Source organism: Canis lupus, chromosome 7 (genome assembly GCF_003254725.2).
Source record: "Canis lupus dingo isolate Sandy chromosome 7, ASM325472v2, whole genome shotgun sequence".
NCBI lineage: Eukaryota > Metazoa > Chordata > Mammalia > Carnivora > Canidae > Canis > Canis lupus.
Window position 1 is genome coordinate 49647749 of NC_064249.1, and position 18602 is coordinate 49666350.

The following is an 18602-nucleotide window of genomic DNA, read 5'->3' on the forward strand; positions in this document are numbered from 1 at the left end:
ACAAGTATATTATTTATACTGATTGTTAAATAGATTTAAGTGCTATGATGAAAAAGTTGAGCATACATAAGGTTTCAGGAGTCTATCAGTGCGTTTAGCAGACTAATACTTTTAGATTCAAGGAATGTGTGATAAGCTTGAGAAAAATTGACCTCTAAATAAGAGTTGAGGCTAGAAATGAATAAGGTGAGGGCAGAGGCAAAATTTTTCCAAGCAATGGATCCAGCTTCTAGCTTCACCAGGAAAGTTAACTGTTGAAGTATAAATGACCAACTTGTTGAAGAGAATGACCACTGAGTCATAAGGAGATATAATATGGAAAACAACTGAACTGTGAGGGAGGAAACAGACACAACCAAAGCAGAGGCTTGACTTCTAGCTAAGCCGTCGAGGTGATTGATTAAATAAAAACAATGTTAATGGATTTCCCATTAAATAAAATGATTACTTTTTTAAAAAAACAGATTACCAGATTAAGAGTCCTTCCCATTCTGAGCTTACTAAGAACTATATTCATAAAATAATTCTGACTTTTATGAAAATATTCTCCACATATTGAAATGATATATATTTTTTAAAAGTTTATTTGCTGTCTCCTATAAAACTGTCTGGAGCTAATCTCTTCTTTCTAGGTAGTTTAAAACTCATTAAAATTATTTCATAGTTATAAGACTATTTAGGGTTTCTATTTCCTTTGGATTCTATCCAGGTAAATTTTTCTACAATGGTATCTATGTGCCAGTCTTTAAATTTTGTGGCATGTAATTATATTAAATATTATCTTTTAAATCTCTATAAATTTTTAAATCTTAAGCTCTATAGTTTTATATTATCTCATTTTACAATATTATTTATCTGCGTCTTTTCTGTTTTACTACATTGTTCTCATCATAGATTTGTATATCATATTAGTTGTAAAAATCAAATTTTGGATTTTTTGAACATCCGTTTTCTATTACCTGTGTTATTAAATTTGTTTTATGTTATTAAAATTTTTCTTGTTCCTTTTCAAGGCCTTAAGTTGAATGATTAGTTAATTTTTTTGTCTTTAGCTCTAATATCTAATAAGATATTAAGGCTGAATGTCAATCAAAATAAAGTTTTTTAACTACATGCCACAAATTACGTGGCATAGTTATCCTTTTGGTTTTTAAGAATTGAAAATTTTTGTTATGACTTTTTTTAACTCAAGAATGGGTTTTTTTCTTTTTTTTCCCCCTTAAAGTTGGGACCTTAAATTATGCTTTTATATTTCCATTTTACTTTGTATTGTGGTAAGAAAAAAAAATTAAGTATACTAATGCATACTGACATTTGATGAGACAAGTTTATCTCTTATTTCATGTTGATTTTTATAACTATTCGATGTGTGCTGAAGAAAAATATGTTTATGGCTTGTGGGTAAAGACTTCGGGTACGTGTCAAGTAGGTGAAGATTGTTTTTTTTTTTTAATTTTTATTTATTTATGATAGTCACAGAGAGAGAGAGAGGCAGAGACACAGGCAGAGGGAGAAGCAGGCTACATGCACCGGGAGCCCGAGGTGGGATTTGATCCAGGGTCTCCAGGATCGCGCCCTGGGCCAAAGGCAGGCGCTAAACCGCTGCGCCACCCAGGGATCCCTTGTAGGTGAAAATTGTTAATTGTGGTGTCAATATATCTGTAGTTTTAATTTGGAGGTGTAGGGAGCTGATTGACTTTTGAGTTTTTAAAATAATCTTGAAATATTCCATTATGATAGTGGATTTGTCCATTTTTTAGAGCCTTTGTCAAAACTTCTGTAATTTAAGGATATTTTATTAGATGCATGCATTATTATATCTATTTAAATTGAATACTTTATTATATACTGGCCTGTATATCTCTAGTAACAAAATAATTTTAAAGTATATTTTGCTCAAGATAAGTACATTTGGTCTCCTTTGATTAATATTTGCTCATTGAATCTTTTTTTTTCCCTTTTAGTGTTTACAAAGCCTCATGTTTTAATTATACCTTTTATAAATGGCATATAGGTTTATTTTCTTACCTATATTTTAATAAAATTTTATAATATCTTTCACATAGCAGATATTTTATCTAATATTGTATTTTTAATTATTTTTAAGCTTTAAAATATATTTATGTAACATATAAATGTTTAATATTTATACATTTTAAATTTTTCTGTAATTATTGATATATTTGAATATGTTTTTGACTACTCTTGAATTTTTGCTTATCCTTCTTTTCCATGCCTTTTTCTCTTTTCTTACTTTTACATAAATTAAGATTTCTTTCCTCTTATTGTTCATTTTTGGATTTTACACATCATATTTATTAGTTTATCTTTTTCATATTTAAAGTCTGCAGTAATTTATCTTTGATCACTCTCTCCTGAATATACTTTTTTTATACTAAGACTTTCATGGTTTACACCTACATTTTAATTCTACAAATGACAGATTATTTATATACATAAGCACAACATATGCATGTATATGTGTTATAGTCTTTACATTACTTGTATCGAAATCTCAAATTGTGCTTCTCAGATCATGCCCATTCATTGGAAATACATTTGGAGTACATTTTCTGACACACTTTTCTTTATATATTAATTTTATTTCCTTTCCTAAAAGAAAATTTTGGTGGGAACACATTTCTAAGTTAAAAGTTATTTTCTCTCAAAAAAAGTTATTTTCTCTCAAAATAGTGAATGTATTTTTCCATTGTCTTTTGGCTACCATTTTTAATGTTGAAAATATTTTTCAGCTTTGTGGTTGAGTTGTATTTTTTTCCTGTGACTATTTTTAAGATAGTTTCTTGTTTTTTCATGTCTTTCTATTATACTACAATGTGTTTTGGTATCTATTTCTTTATAATTATCCTACTTGGGGTATATTCTACTTTCTGCATCTAGGTATTTATGCTTTTAATCAATTCTATAATATTCTGAATGATAGTCTCCATCATTGCTGTATGTCCATTTTCACTATTGTCTTCTCTTGAGGATCCAATTAGAAGCATTTTAAGTCTCTTCATCCTCTAAACCTCTTAATTTCTCTTTGATATTTCCATTTTTTTATCCTCATTCGTTCCCTTATGAGCACTATTGTCTTCAATTCTTCTGACATGCATACATCTTGGCTTCTCTAATTCTGTGCTTATTGATCTTTGCTTGTGGACTGATCGATGATAATAAGCCATGGAAACCTGCAGGCATACTTTAGTGAAGCTTTCCTCCAGATTGGATTTGTATATGTGTCTTCTGGGCACCAGAGAATTGTTATTATACCAATTCAGTCTCCAGCTGAGGGTTCTAATGTAATACAGGTGTTCTGAGCTCAATTTCCATACCTCTCTGGTTGACCATGGCTCAGTGTCAAGATCTCAGTGATGCTGTTGGCATCTACTTTCAGGGAAACCATGCCCTTTATCTACCTATTAGCATGTAACACTCTTGGTTCTGCCTCTAGATATAACTCAAATTATTTTCTTTTTTATTTTTTTCCTTTTTCCCTCTCCCTTCTCCCTTCCAACTTTTCCTTTCTTTTCCTTTCCTTCCTTTCTTCTGGACATCAAAGAACTTACAGATAGCTTCTAACCCTTATAATCCCAGTAATAAAGTTGTCCCAGTTTTATTTTTTTTTATTTTTTTTTAATTTTTATTTATTTATGATAGTCACACAGAGAGAGAGAGGCAGAGACATAGGCAGAAAGAGAAGCAGGCTCCATGCAGGCTCCATGCACCAGGAGCCCGACGTGGGATTCGATCCCGGGTCTCCAGGATCGCGCCCTGGGCCAAAGGCAGGCGCCAAACCGCTGCGCCACCTAGGGATCCCCCTGTCCCAGTTTTAAAATTGTTTTATCCAAGATCTAATGCTTTAAGATAGGAAGGATCCCTCATATTCCTTAGTTAACTATATGACAATTCAACCTAAGGATATATAATTTTATTTGATTCTAGAAAATTCTCAGGTGTTTCTTTAAGTATAACTTCTCTTGCATTTCTTCTGCTAGAGATGGAGGAGTAGCAGTAGCAGTAGTAATAAAAGAAGTAGAATCAGTAGTACTAGTAGTAGAGTGCTGTGTTGGTTCAGTTAGTGATTTTTTGAGTAAAGACAGATTAACATAGATGAGTAACCCAGAGTAGCCTTGTAAAACAAATGAAAACAATTAGGGTAGTTTGTATTCTAAAGAATTTGTGGAAAAGAGAAGCAAAGAGCATTTTTGGGTACTGGTCTTAGGGAATTTTTAGCAGGAGAGGGGCATCCTGTATTTTTAATAAATCCATCTTTTAACTAGGAATAGTTTGTGGAGTGTAGGTACCAGAGGAAGTATTGATCTGAGCAGAGACTTGGAATGAACACTCCTCTAAAAGAAGATCAGCATTAAAAGAAACAAACATAAAAGTAATGATTAGCACTCAATACAAATACCTTAATTTTATCATCTCAATTTTTCTCTTGGAAGTTCCTCAAACTCCCCTCTTTGGTACTGAAATCCACATATTTGGTCTCTTAACCTGTAAATTTCAGAGTCACATTTGATACCATGTAGTATTTTTTTGTTTATTTGTTTTTTGACCCTTAATGTATGTAGATTATTTGATTTTTAAAGTTTTATTTTTAAGATTTTATTTATTTATTTGTCAGAGACCAAGTGAGCACAAGCAGGAGGAGCAGCAGGCAGAGGGAGAGGGAGAAGCAGGCCCTCCACAGAGTAGGAAACCTGATGTGGGACTTGATCCCAGGACCCTGGGATCATGACCTGAGCTGAAGGTAGTTGCTTAAGTGACTGAGCTATGCAGGCACCCCTATTTTTAAAGATGTTTAAGTATAGTTGATACACAGTGCTACGTTAGGTTCACGTGTACAACATAGTGATTCAAATCCCTGCATGTTATTGAGCCCATGTCCTTTTTTTTTTTTTTTTTAAAGATTTTATTTATTTATTCATGATAGTCACAGAGAGAGAGAGAGAGGCAGAGACACAGGCAGAGGGAGAAGCAGGCTCCATGCACTGGGAGCCCGATGTGGGATTCGATCCCGGGTGTCCAGGATCGCGCCCTGGGCCAAAGGCAGGCGCCAAACCGCTGCGCCACCCAGGGATCCCCCATATCCTTTTTTTAAAAAAAATTTTATTTATTTATGATAGTCACAAGAGAGAGAGAGAGGCAGAGACACAGGCAGAGGGAGAAGCAGGCTCCATGCACCGGGAGTCCGACGTGGGATTCGATCCCAGGTCCCCAGGATCGCGCCCTGGGCCAAAGACAGGCACTAATGTCCTATTGATACTTCCTTCTTTGCATTTCTCTGTTCGTTTATTTATCTCCATATTCAATTTTGATCACCACTGATTCACCAGGACTATCACAATTTGGTCTTTCTGGCTCACATGTAAAGAAATCACAGATTTTTTCCCCCCAAGTTCAAATCTGATCCTGTTGTTTTGCTATTTATTTTGTGTCTTTGATGTTTTTTACTGGTATCTCTGTCTTAGCTCTCTCTTATCTCCATCTATGTCCTCCCTATTCTTACGCTCCCACACCGTACTAGATGCAACTATTTCCCAAAATACCACTGATGCATGACAGTATGTCACAGATTTTATAAAAATTTGAGGAGGTTGCAATGAAGTGATTATATCAGAGTACACCACAGAAAATAATTTATATCATATGGTAGAAATCCATCCTCCAAAACACCAGACTCTTCCCTGGGATCTTCCTCTTTTGTATTCAAATCTGTCTGTCAAGGGATTTATCTAAACAAAGAATCCTCTGCATGGAGAGCAATCTTCCTTCTTCTAGAGGGCAAACATGGTTTTCAGCAGTACTTTTTTTCCTCCTCTGATATTATGGAATATAGGAAGTTTTTTCTCTGCTGCTTCCCTCATCCTTTCTCACACACCTCACCAAACTTCAAATAATTGTTCTTTTGCCTGTTCAACAATAGCCTGTGAGCTGAATGTGCTTATCCTTCCTTCCAGGCTAGTGAAAGTTACAGAAATTCAATGTCCAGTGACCTACCCCTTTGGCAGGTGCCTTGGAATATTTATTACCATCTTTGTAACACAGGGCAAATATTTCTCTTTCTCATGAATACCCATGTTTCTTAAAGATAGATACTGCTTTCTGGTACCATACAATGGAATAGGTGGAACAGAGTAGGTGTTTTATACTTTTTTGCAGAATGAATATTTTTGTGTCCCTTAAATTCCTCCAAAGATAGAGAAGTAGAGTAAATGCTACCCTCAGAATAGCATGAGAAATCACTTTATTAGCATAATAAAATTTGTGCACTCATAAGAATGTGTTATAGAATATCACAAACACAAGAACACTAAAATATATTTATATCTACAATCATTATTGCTAACCTTCACAATAATTCTGAAAAGTAGGTATTAACATCCTGATTTTGTAGATGAGCAAATGAGTCTGAGATCTATTAAATTGCCAAAAGATGAATTTTAGAGTTTATATTAGGATATGGCCTCCTGGAAGAGGGTCATTTTGATAGCAAATTAGAATCTTTTTAAAAAAATAATTGAATTTACATACCACTTTGGAATGCCTTTTCTTTCTTTCTTTCTTCTTTCTTTCTTTCTTTCTTTCTTTCTTTCTTTCTTTTTTTTTTTTTTTTTAAGATTTTGTTTATTTGAGAGAGAGAGAGAGAGAGCATGCACATGCACTAGTGTTGGAGGAGCAGAGGGGGTGGACGAGGGAGGGGGAAAGAATCCCAAGCAGACTCCACATTGAGCATGAAGCCTGACCTGAGGCTCAGTCACCTCAAGATCATGATCTGAGCTGAAACCAAGAGTCAGATGCTCAACTGAGTGAGCCACCCAGGTGCTCCTGGAATGTCTTTTTATTGTCTGATTAAAACTTGAAGAAATGCTGGGAGTTTCAAGTGCTATAATAAGAATCTTACAGTTAACTGGCACGGAGTTGGAGATACCAGTGTCTTACTAAACTCTAGGCAAACAAAACAAAGGTGAGGCAGAGCAACCATTTTCAAAAGATGAAAAGGGAATTCAGGTTGCCTAATTACCAATTCCCAGTGTTGATTGTTGGCCCCTGGGTCTCCTATTGCAGCATTATTCTCTGCCTTATGCTCTTCAGTGTCTTGGCCAATTAAGTTTATAATTGTCCAAAGGAACTGATGTACCCACCACTTCAGTGAAAACATTATTTCACAGTCTGAGAATTTTTCATAGGTAATTCTGCTTTTTTGAGGATTATCCAACATTGTCACTTCAATGTCTGTATACTTTCATCCTGCCTCATTCAAATTTATTCTATCATAATTGCCTTTAAAATGTATGTTTGAGAGGGACAAAGATGATATTTAAGTTAAAACCTTTGCCTCGATTCCTGTATACTTCTTCAGTGTATGAAAGGACCAGTAAGCTTAAGAAGTGTTGAATAGACAATTTTTCATATATTCAACAAATACTAAGTAACCTACTTTATACACAATACTTCGTAAGGCCCTGAGAAAATAGTGAAAATGCATGGAGGGAGGCATTATTCCTGCTCTAATGAGCACATAAGACAAATAGAGCTTAATGGGTAATTAAAATACAGGTTTACAGTTAATTTGTGAGTGTGACGGAAAGAAATGTCTCTGAGTCCCATTGCAAGAGACCTTCCTCAGGCTCGGAGGGTCTGTGATGCCTTCCAAGTGGCAACATTATCTCACCTGAGCACCTCCACAGAGAAGTACAAGGAAGAGAATTATATGAGGACAACATGTATGCACATGTGAAAAGGTTAATGATAAAAACTTATGTCAGTTTTAGAAAATGGGAGTATTCAGTATGGCTAAGATGTGACTGAAGACTAATTGTGGTCCAGATCAATATGCAAAACAAAGGAGGGGTCAGGAGTGAAGGAGAACATTAGAAGCCCGCCCCCAGCCCTTGGTGGGACATGGGAGACAATTCTAATACTCATTGCTACTTAATATTATATACTATTTGAGCTTTGAGTTTTTTGTTACCTGTTTTGTCTCAGAATCTCCCATTAAAATGCAAATGTAGTTGGAAAGTGTATTAATCAAAACCCCTTTACAAGCTGAGAACTTGGTAGATTTTAGAATAGTTGAAGAGTGTGGGTGGAAAATTGCCAAAGGAAACTTCACCCATTCTACAATTTTGCTGCAGGCCACCTCCACTTGTAATTATCATACTCCCCTTCTACTCCCTAGGAGGGCCTGTATTAATGCTTCAGTGCCAAGACCTTAAGGCAGGGGCTTCCAGGCTGGCTGGAAGCAAACAGTAGCGAAAATGTCATAAGCACATCCTCAATAGGTTTCTACCAGTTTCTGCAGACTCTGAGATGTGATTCCAAAGTTTTCTGGGTAAGCATCCAACTCTGGCCTTCTGAGATTCACCCATCACCAGTCTTTAATCCTTTCAAATGTTTGAAAATGATAATCATATCCCTCTTCCCTTGAGCTATGAAGATTGCATTTTACTTGGTTCTTCATAAATCAATCCTTTCTGACATGTAGGCGATGCCTTTGCAACAGATTTACAATTGTATTGTTAATTTAGGACAAGATCAGTGTATACACATTTCTTTAGGAAATATTCTAAATAGAAAGGCAGGAAGAATAAATATGTCATATTTAAATAGAATATCATGGATTCTAGATATCTATATTGTTCTTTCATCTTTACCTCTTAACTTCAGAGACACAATAGGAAACTCTCAAAATGAGATATATAATTAGTTTACATTAATGCTCAGTATCCACTGTATTCCTTATTTCATGGTTTCAGCAGTTTTTTCAGCTGCTTGTATGGAATTCTGAGCCTAAAGATCTACAGTTTTCCCAGAAAGGAAGGAAAGCTTAAGGGGATTTAACAGGCAGGTATAGAAGGGGGAGGTGTAGATAAAAGGGTAGAAAAGAAGGATGCTGAGCTAGTGGCTTTTGCACTTGTTTAAACAGTGCTCATAAAGACACCATAACATAACTTTATTTTAATTCATTCTCACCCTACCCCATCTTCTTTTTATGCTAATGAATTAATTCATTAATTACACCAATATAATTTAGAGAGGACTCTAAAACATCCATTTTGTGAGTTAGACAAGTCTTAGTTTAGTCTTCAGGTGGCTATTTTTTCCTCAGACTGGATATATATGCCCAGGACAATGGAAAAGAACCTGAAGTAAGAGCAGAACTTATATGTATTTTATTTATTTGCAACATATAGCACTGTAGTAAAGATCATGAAGACTCACTATACTTAAGCTATAATCCATTTGGGGAAAGTAAAATTAAGTACACATTTTTACACACACATACAAGGAATGTAATTTCCAAATTCAAATTATTTTGACTCTCCTATTTTCCCTTCGAAAACCTTTTTTGCCAGACTAGATCTATGCCTTTGGCTGTTGACTTGATGAAATGAACCAGATAATTGCCAAATTTTTACTTTATTATGTGCCCATGTAGACACAGCCTAATTGGACCATATAATGAAATGTTTAAATATATCCATACATTTTGCACGAAATGAAACCCCATGCCAATCCTCCTCCTAGAACTTGGTCACTGGGGTATTTAAGGATGCACAACTGCAGCTGATGCAGAAGTTCTTTCCCAGATGTTCAATTTGACCTGGGGCAGCTCAATCAAAGTTTGTAAGGTTTCCAACATTCCTAGTGGGAATTTTCAGAAAAGGAGGCATATGGATTATTCTGGCAAGTGGATATGCAGACAGAAACTCATGTGCAATGACTCCAGAACTTGAAATCTCCCTGAGAGCAAGTCAAATAATAACATTATTTGTAACAATAATATTAATAAATAATGGAAAGGCAGTGTTAGTGCTTTTAAAGGAAATGAATCAACAAAGCATAAAGCAATAAGAATGAAGAAAGTGAGTTTGCCAGCTGAAAGAGAGAGAGAGAGAGAGAGAGAGAGAGCAGAGACACAGGAGAGAGAAAACAGAACAGGGGCAAAACCTAATGCATAGCAACTATATGGTACAGGAGATAGGCAGGCAGAGGCTCAGGGACAACTATCCCCTCAAAGGTTATTGCCTACATCCCAAATCAGTCCCCAAATCAGTCAGCTTAATCCATGTCTTTATGTCAAGATGTCCATGTTTTTTATTTTAGAGCTTATTAAAGTCAAGAACAGTTAACACTGAGAGTTTGGTTAGCAGTGTCCTGGGCACTCTGAAGGAAGGCATGAGATTAGGGCCTTAGACTCAGTTCTAAAATTAAATAGTTTTGTAAGATTATGCAAGGCTTTTGAATTTAACCCCATTTTGTTCATCTGTAAAAACAGACATTATTAAACTTACATATTTATTTCTTCGATATAAGAAATATATATGTGTTCATACATATACATATGCATTCTACTCTAGATGACTAACAAAAACCTAACTGAAGGTTAAAACATGTATAAATATTAAATTATCAGCAGAAATAATGAACCTGTGCACAACTTGTGTATTAAATACTGTGTTCTAATGTAGCTAGTGCGGTTACTCTAAGAAAGAAGAGCTTGATGATGGTTGAAAAGGATTATAGGAGGTTTTCTGAAGCGTGAAGTTTGACCTGAGCTTGGATGAGCTTATTAGCTCAAAAGAATTGCAGAGAACATTCTCCTAAAGTTTAAAACCATGAAACGTGAATCAGTGGTACTAGAAGATGACCAGTTAGACCTGGGTCACACAGGAATTGTGTTGAGTATGAAAGACTACAGCAAAGGGAAATATGACTTGTATGAGGAAGTACAGAGTTTAAGAGACACCAAGAATGTTCAGAACTCTCTCATTCCCATTTCATGATGTTGGAATATAATGACCTGATTCTTGAATTCATAAATTTTTTTCACTTATTGACACTGCCACCCACTCAGACACTTCAACCATTACCTTCCTCCTCTTTCTGGGAATCCCATAGATCTGTGAGTATATCTGTGAGTTACACACTGAAGACTGTTTCTTTCTCTTTCTCCCCTCAATGAAATCTATGGCAAGGTATGGTTGTAGGTGCTGGCACATGGCAGAGAAATCTTGGTTCAAATCTGAGTAAAAAAAATTATCACAAGTAAGAAAATTTATCTACTAGAGTATAGATAAAACTGAAAATGGAATCAAGGTCAAAAAGTTGAAAGTTGGGAGTGAGACTGGTGAAGCGACAGAGCAGTTTAAATGAATGGAAAAAGCAAAAAGAAGGCATCTAAGATGTGTGCCATGGATTAGGTTAAAAACTTAAGATATTTGTCTTCATTAGGAACTAGCCATGTATTCAAGGGGAGAATGAAATCTTTACAAGCTTCTCCTGATAATCAGATCTCATGATATATGGTGTATATATACTTAATTTTCAAGGAGTATTTACATAGCTTTCTTATTTTCTTGAACTCTTTAGAACTGTGAAACCATACTCATTTTATTTCTTCAGCCTCTAATATATATGGTCCCTTTCCTAGCCCCTTTTCCTCTCCTTCCTCTGAAATTCTGGTATTCCATAAGGCTGAAATGGAGGCATTGCAAAGAAAGAAGTCACCTCAATCATAAGATAGAATTATTTATCCTTTGTGCTCTCATTTTATCAAGTACAAGGCTCTTGTCTACAATATCACTTTACTTACAAGCAAGTGTTTCAGTACATATATGTTTCAGTATATATATATATATAATGGTGGTTAATTCATGATAGCTGCATAGTGTACTATATTTTAAATTTTGTGGGAAACACATTTTTTACATGTGTTTGAATTCCTTGAAAAGCATCCCTTTTGGGAACCTAAAATATCTTTATGAATATAATGGGAAAATATAGGCTCATCCTTGGGATATGATTTCATCTAAATGGAATCATCTGATCAATGGCTCTGAATAAAATAGCATGTGAGTCAAAAACTCATGGGGAAAAAAAAAGCTGCTCATGGGCCCTGAGCCCACAGATATTAGTCAAAAATCAGAAGAGGTCAGAAGGCTGCAAGAGAAACCTGCTATTCATTAAGGCCAAGTCAGAGATGATACCATTATCTCATATTGCCTCGAAAGTGACATGGAAAATGTCCCCTTTGTCATGCATTTGTTTGGGGTCATGTAAATGCACTGCTCATAGTAGTAGATATTCACAGTCTCATGTACAAAAATGTGATTAGTTAATTTGTTGAAAAGAAAGTAAGTGGGACTAGTATGTGGTCAGTTGCAAGGAAAGAAACATTTTTTCCCTAATACTTTAATAACTAAGTGTTCATTCTCCTACACAATATTAGGGTCATCCTTTTGATTTCCCACAGAAATTTAGACAATGGATGTGACAAATACATTGACTTCTACTTCTTAAAATCTAAACAGGCCTAACCTTTCAGGAGTCTGAGGTGTTACCTGGCACAGGTGGGTTTCTGTCAATCTTTCTTGCCTGTCTGCTGCCCCTCTAACCCAATCCTCCACCCCAACTAGTATTTCGAAGGAATAAGGTTTTCAAAATCTCACCATTTTTAAGATGACCAGAGTAGGTATGAATATACCACCTGGTCTATGCCTGATTCAACAGGAGGTAAAGAGATACTGTTGTTAGCTACTTGACTAAAAATGATGAACATTAACATCTAGTCACAATTCCTATGATTTTCCTCAAACATTTTCAGGCCTTCATTACCTCTCAAAGAAGCTTACCACTTTTGATAATGATGTGGATCTTCTTAGCTGAATCCTAGCCTCTTTTTCATGACCCCTTGATTTTTCTTCTCTGATCTTCATTTTGTCCCTGCTACTTTCTTCCAAATAAAATTAGAGGATATTGCTTAATATGTGATCTAGTACAGTGTGTGTTTGCCATTCACAGATGTATTTATGATTCACTTTTCAGAGACAATTACATTAACTGACAAAACAAACTATTGATATTATTTGAGAGAGTAGCTAAGGTTTGTGAGGAAGAAAGGAAAATAAGTCAGGGATACAGTGTCTGAAACAGAGGTTTATTTTCCTATTGTGTAACAATCAAGTTATATTCCACATGTGCAGGGCAGGCAGTGGTACTGTCATTCTAAACATGTGGAAATTCTCCAGCTCTCACCATTTTTGTACAGCTGGTAGGAAAAAGAAACCGGGAGAGCACCCAACCTTTTTTTTTTTTCCCCAGGGCAAGAGCTGGCATTGGTACACGTCAATCTTCCTAATTTCATTGGCCAGAACTTGGTCACATGGCCAGAATTGGCAGCAAAGGAGGCTGGGGAATGTAATTTTTAGCTAGATGGTCATGGACCTGTCCAAATGTTATTAGTATAAATTAAGTAAAGAATGGATACTAGGCTATAACTAGTCATTTTCCACACATTATTTTTTTTTTTTTTTTTTTGTGCTGGAAATATCTAAGAGCCAGAATTTTACCAAGGCCATTAGTATCTTTCAGTTATACATACAAAAAAAAAGTTTAGTTTATCAAAGGGTAAATGCTTCTTGATTCACCCCTCTCTGAGCTGAAGTCAGAAGTTTCCTCAGGAATGCAAGTTACTTTAAGGTGTGGCTCACAGACCAATTCTCTACAATGTTTTGCACTCTCTAGATAAAGCACTGTGCCATCAGAGTCTCTAAATTCTGTTTTTTTCTTACATGCTACACTTAGAAAGTGCTTATTAAAGTTTTTCTTTTTTTATTTTATTTTAATTTTTTTTAAAGATTTTATTTATTATTCATGAGAGACACACAGAAAGAGAGGCAGAGACACGGACAGAAGGAGAAGCAGGCTCCATGCAGGGAGCCTGATGTGGGACTTGATCCCAGGACCCCAGGATCATGCCCTGAGCTGAAGGCAGATGCTCAACCGCTGAGCTACCCAGGCGTCCCAAATTTTTCTTTTTTTGAGAAAAAGTATAGTTGTGCATAATTTTCAATAAAAAGTCTACCCATTTATCCTAATATTTAGATTTCCATTAAAGTTTAACATCTCCTTTTACTTTAGAATCCCTGAGGTGGTATTTTACACGTATTCTTCCATCCATGATGAAGAGTTAACCTGTGATAATTTGCACACATTTTTCTAAAGCCTCATTTTACCTAAGGATTTCTTATAGAACAAAGACTAAATAAGCTACCTTTAATTAGCATTTGTTATGTATTGCAACTTCTTCCATCATTATAAAAAAAAGGCTCTACTTTAGTTTTCTTAATCCAAATGTTTTTAATTTTTAAAAAGGCATCTAAAACCATGCTTTGTAATTGAGCAGAATACAAAAACTTTTTTTAAATCTCATCTTATGTGCTAGACCTTATGGGAAATTAAAACACAAAATACCACACAACTCACTTGGCTTTATGAAATGTATTCTTTAGTTAGGAAAATAGAATCCACTTTCATTAAACTATTAATGTGAAAATACAGCACATGATTAAGGGGCAAACATGTTACAAACAATAAATGCTTTTAGGTATTAGAAAAGGAGCTCCTAAAAAGCAAACTCCGTGTCCTGATTCTTCATATTTTGCTTTGTACTCAGTAGTTATGCAATAAATGTTTGCTGAATGCATCAGCACTTTCTACACCTGGTCAATGGTGTCCCAAGGTTGAATGGACATGAAAGAAGGATCAGGGTCAGATTCAGTAAGGAAAGTATAAAAAAGAAGGTCAACATTAAATGAGAGATCAGAAAGATTCCATTAGGTCAAACAAACTGATTCCAAAAAAGTTCCTTAGACATTTATTCTGTAGTTAGAGTCTACTATTTGACCCAGATTTTCAGAGCTGCTAACTTCTCTGTGCAGTGCTCTTTAGTCTAGATTAAGAGGTGAAGAGAGGGTGAAGGCATTCCTCACCAAATACACACTAGCTCATATTAAGGTATGTGTGGTCACTTGGGCATCTTCAAACCTCCTGGTAGAGAACTTCCCTAGGTCTACAGAAGAAAGACACTAAATTTTGAAGTAAAAGCATTTGATCTCTGTGGCCTCTGAGTGCCATGTCAGTAGAACACATTAACTTTTCTCAGTGCACTCAATTGCCCTGTCCTTCACAACTGCATCACTATGCTGAAAAATGCGATTTTCATAGAAATGTTCAATTTTGCAGCTTAGAGACTTTGCAAAGGGGAAAAATATAATTTTTGCACTTAAACTGCTCCTTAAATCACTCACTTCAGAAAGTTAAAATTGGCCCTGAATATAATGACACTGGATCAACGTATGTCGGGATATTTTTAACCCTTTCATCTTTAGCTAGCTCTTCTTGCTGTCCTTTGGTTGTCCGCTTCAGGTCAAACATCCAAACTAGAATGAAATAAAGATTCTACCTTTCCCACCCTACCCACAAACAGTTCCACGTATCTGGATATTCTGAATGCTTAGATTTCAGATTTTTTGTCTTTATTTGGCTACTTGATGATAAGTAAGACTTTTGACACTGAATTCTACATGTTAGGACCGCACAGAACTGTGGAAATCTTCCCGTATAGGAAAGGCTGCTTTTAGCTCACTATCATTCATCAACTCCATCTTCCCCACATATACACACCAACGAGTCCTGACTTCATTTTCTTTCTCAGTCTGCTTGTTTACAAGCCATCTGTAAAAAAGCTTCCTTTTCTGTGGTTTGAAGACTAGGATAAAGCAAGAAGGTTTTAGTCATACATATTCAAAAGTGAAGTTGCAAGAGTCTTCACATCAGAAGATAAGGCTGTATATTTTTTTTTTTTAAATCATTGAGTGGTTTCTGAAGTTCTCTTTGACAGTTTATCTATCATGGCTCCTCTATTGAATATTCTAACGCTGTGCCTATTTAATCTTCTGATGTAAACAAAAGTTTAGTTTTTTTACATCTCCTTCACTATCTGACAAAAATTTGAGACTGAATTTTGATTTATCTGTGAAAAACAACTATCCAAAGTGATGAAAATACCCCCAATAAGCAAAATGCCTGTAGCATAATTCTATTTATTCTAGAATCTTTTCCTTATCTCTGCCTTTCTTTTTATCATGATCAGTTTAACAAATATTTAATGCTCACTGAAAATAAACCCATTGTATGGCATTCTGGGGAGAAACAAAAGGGAGTAGGAAACAATCTGTTTCCAAGTGAGTTTTGCTATCTCCTGGGATCAATTAGCCATCCTTCTCTTCCAATATCTGCCTTATAATATTATTTATGTCAAAAATTCTATGCTGACAAAATCCTATCCTCCTCTCCATCATCCCTCTCTCCATTCACATCAATAAGATTTATTCATTACACATTATTTTTTGCAATTAGGGATGAAAAGAAATACTCGATGCAGTTCCTTTCTTTAAATAGTTTGAAGTTAATAGGAGAAAAAAACTCTTTGTTTGTTTATTTTTCCTAAATTATATACTTAATTATTTAGTTTAGGCTCCCAAACTTCTGATTATAAGAATTCCCCAGTGTACTTTTTCAAAATACTTTCCTGAGCCCTTATGAGCTGGAAGTTATTTCTCATCTTTAATGTTCAGGTGAAGCTGCTGGTTCATCTGCAAACTTTGAGTACCAGGGCCTGAGGACATACTGAAACTGATTTTATGAGGAAAGGATCCGATAAACTGTATTTTTTATGAGGACCCCAGGTTTGATCATGCTAGGTTCTGTAACACTGATCTCATTTTTACAAGTGAGAAAGAAAAAAAATAGTCCAGGCTGACTAAACCAGTGTTTCCCACAGCTAGCTATAGATCAAGATGGCTTTTCAAAAATGCTTCTTTTCCCTATTGAATAATACCCAAGTGGGAGGTAGCCTGGGCATTGCACTTGTGAAAAGCTACCCAGATGACTTTTATGCATAAACAAGTTAGGCAGCTCTGCTCTAGCACTTACCCACATTTATTACAGCAAGTTAGAGTTCGAGCTAATGTCTTTTTCTCATAGAGAAATAGGATGTTAGAGTGTTTGGAGCCCACAGAGTGAAGTGTGAATATGAATCATCACTCAGTTTTATAACCTCCGCTAAACGTGGTAGTCATTGGTGCTATTCTCCTTGCAGGCACAGAATAAAATTGCATATCCTGGCCTTATGTTGTTGGGTTGGGCCAGGTGACAAGTTCCTTTTATAGGGGAAGGAGAAAGGTGAAAGTGAAATGTCAGAGTCTTTCTCCAATGTGTGAGTGTGCCCGAGGGGCGAGGTTTAGAGTAGATTGACCCCTTTATTTCACCTAGCATGTTAATAAACCTTTGGATATAAAAAAGTGTATGGTAATTTATTTGAAAGTACAGAGCTAAACTGTTTTGCATGATCAAGGAGGAGGGGCTGATTTGCAAAAGTAGCAGTCGTGAGCCAAAGAAGAGAGAGTCCACTAAACTGAGAGGGGGCATGAGATGAGAGTCCAGGAGTAGAAGAATGGAGATGGGTAGCAAGAAAGAAACATCTAGAAAAGAGGGATTTTTCTGAAAAGCTTGAGAGAGAAGAATGGTGATCCAACTGGCAGGTAAGGGGTATTATAAGAAGAGGATAGTTATTATCCGGTTTTAGTGATTTACATGTCTTTTGACCTGTAGTAGAGGTGCATTAACTATTTATATGTATGTATGCTTGTATTTAATATGTATGTATTGGAGACTTGAGCGTAAGGAAATGAGCTCTAAGAAGTTGGAAATGTTAATAAGGATTGATAACTTAGTACAATGTCTTTGCAAAATTGAAGTAAGTGAAAATTATCTTTGATGCCAGCTCATTCCCCCTGTAGACCCCTATTCATCATCACATGTAGACCTATCTCTTTTCTTTCTCACCATTCTCAGGACAGAAATCTATAAGATATTCTGGATTTGCTTTTTTGTTTTTTTACTTGATTTCCTATTGATTTTAACTCATCTATTTTTCACTGTCAATGTTTTTTTGTGCTACTTCTCCAAGGACATTTTCATATTGGAAAATTAATAAACCAGCAAATATTTATGGCAAATATTTATATGGACCTTTAGAGGTGACATTATAGGAACTGTGGCAGGTAAGATAGATTGATACTCTGGCCTGGGAAAATATAATACAAGACTATCTAATAAAATTCCTGCAATAATTGAACTATTTTATTTTATGGGCCAAACTAGAATACTTGGGAGAGGAAGAGAATGCTATCTTTGAAGCATTTTGCAGAGTTTATCACATGTAAACCTCAGAACAAACTGTGAACCATGAGCTAGGTATTTTATCACCAATCTTATATATTAAAGCCAATAAACCACCAACAAGTTGAAGTGAGGAATTAGAAGTCTGTTTATACTACATGCCCATAGCAGTAAGTGGTGGGGTCCAGACCCAACTCAGGACTGCAAGATGCTGAAGATCCATCATTTTTCATTCTACCTCAACTCGTGCAAATCTTTGGAAATGGAAGTCTTCGGTCTTTTTTTTGCACCAGAAGGCATATCTAGAAACATGGGTAGAATTTTAAAAGATAAAGATTTTACTAAATTTTTTTTGAAGCACAAGACTCTAATAATGGAATAGGTTATCTCAGAAGTAATTTCTGCCATACTGAAAGAGTTCAAAGGGAAGATGGATGACAATCAGCCTGGGATATTGCAGAAAGGACTCCTTGTGTTGTCTGAAGTTGGATTAGATGTCAGCCAAAATCCTTTCTAAATCCCCAATTCTATGCCTCTAGGGCCCTAAATGCTTTGTAGTG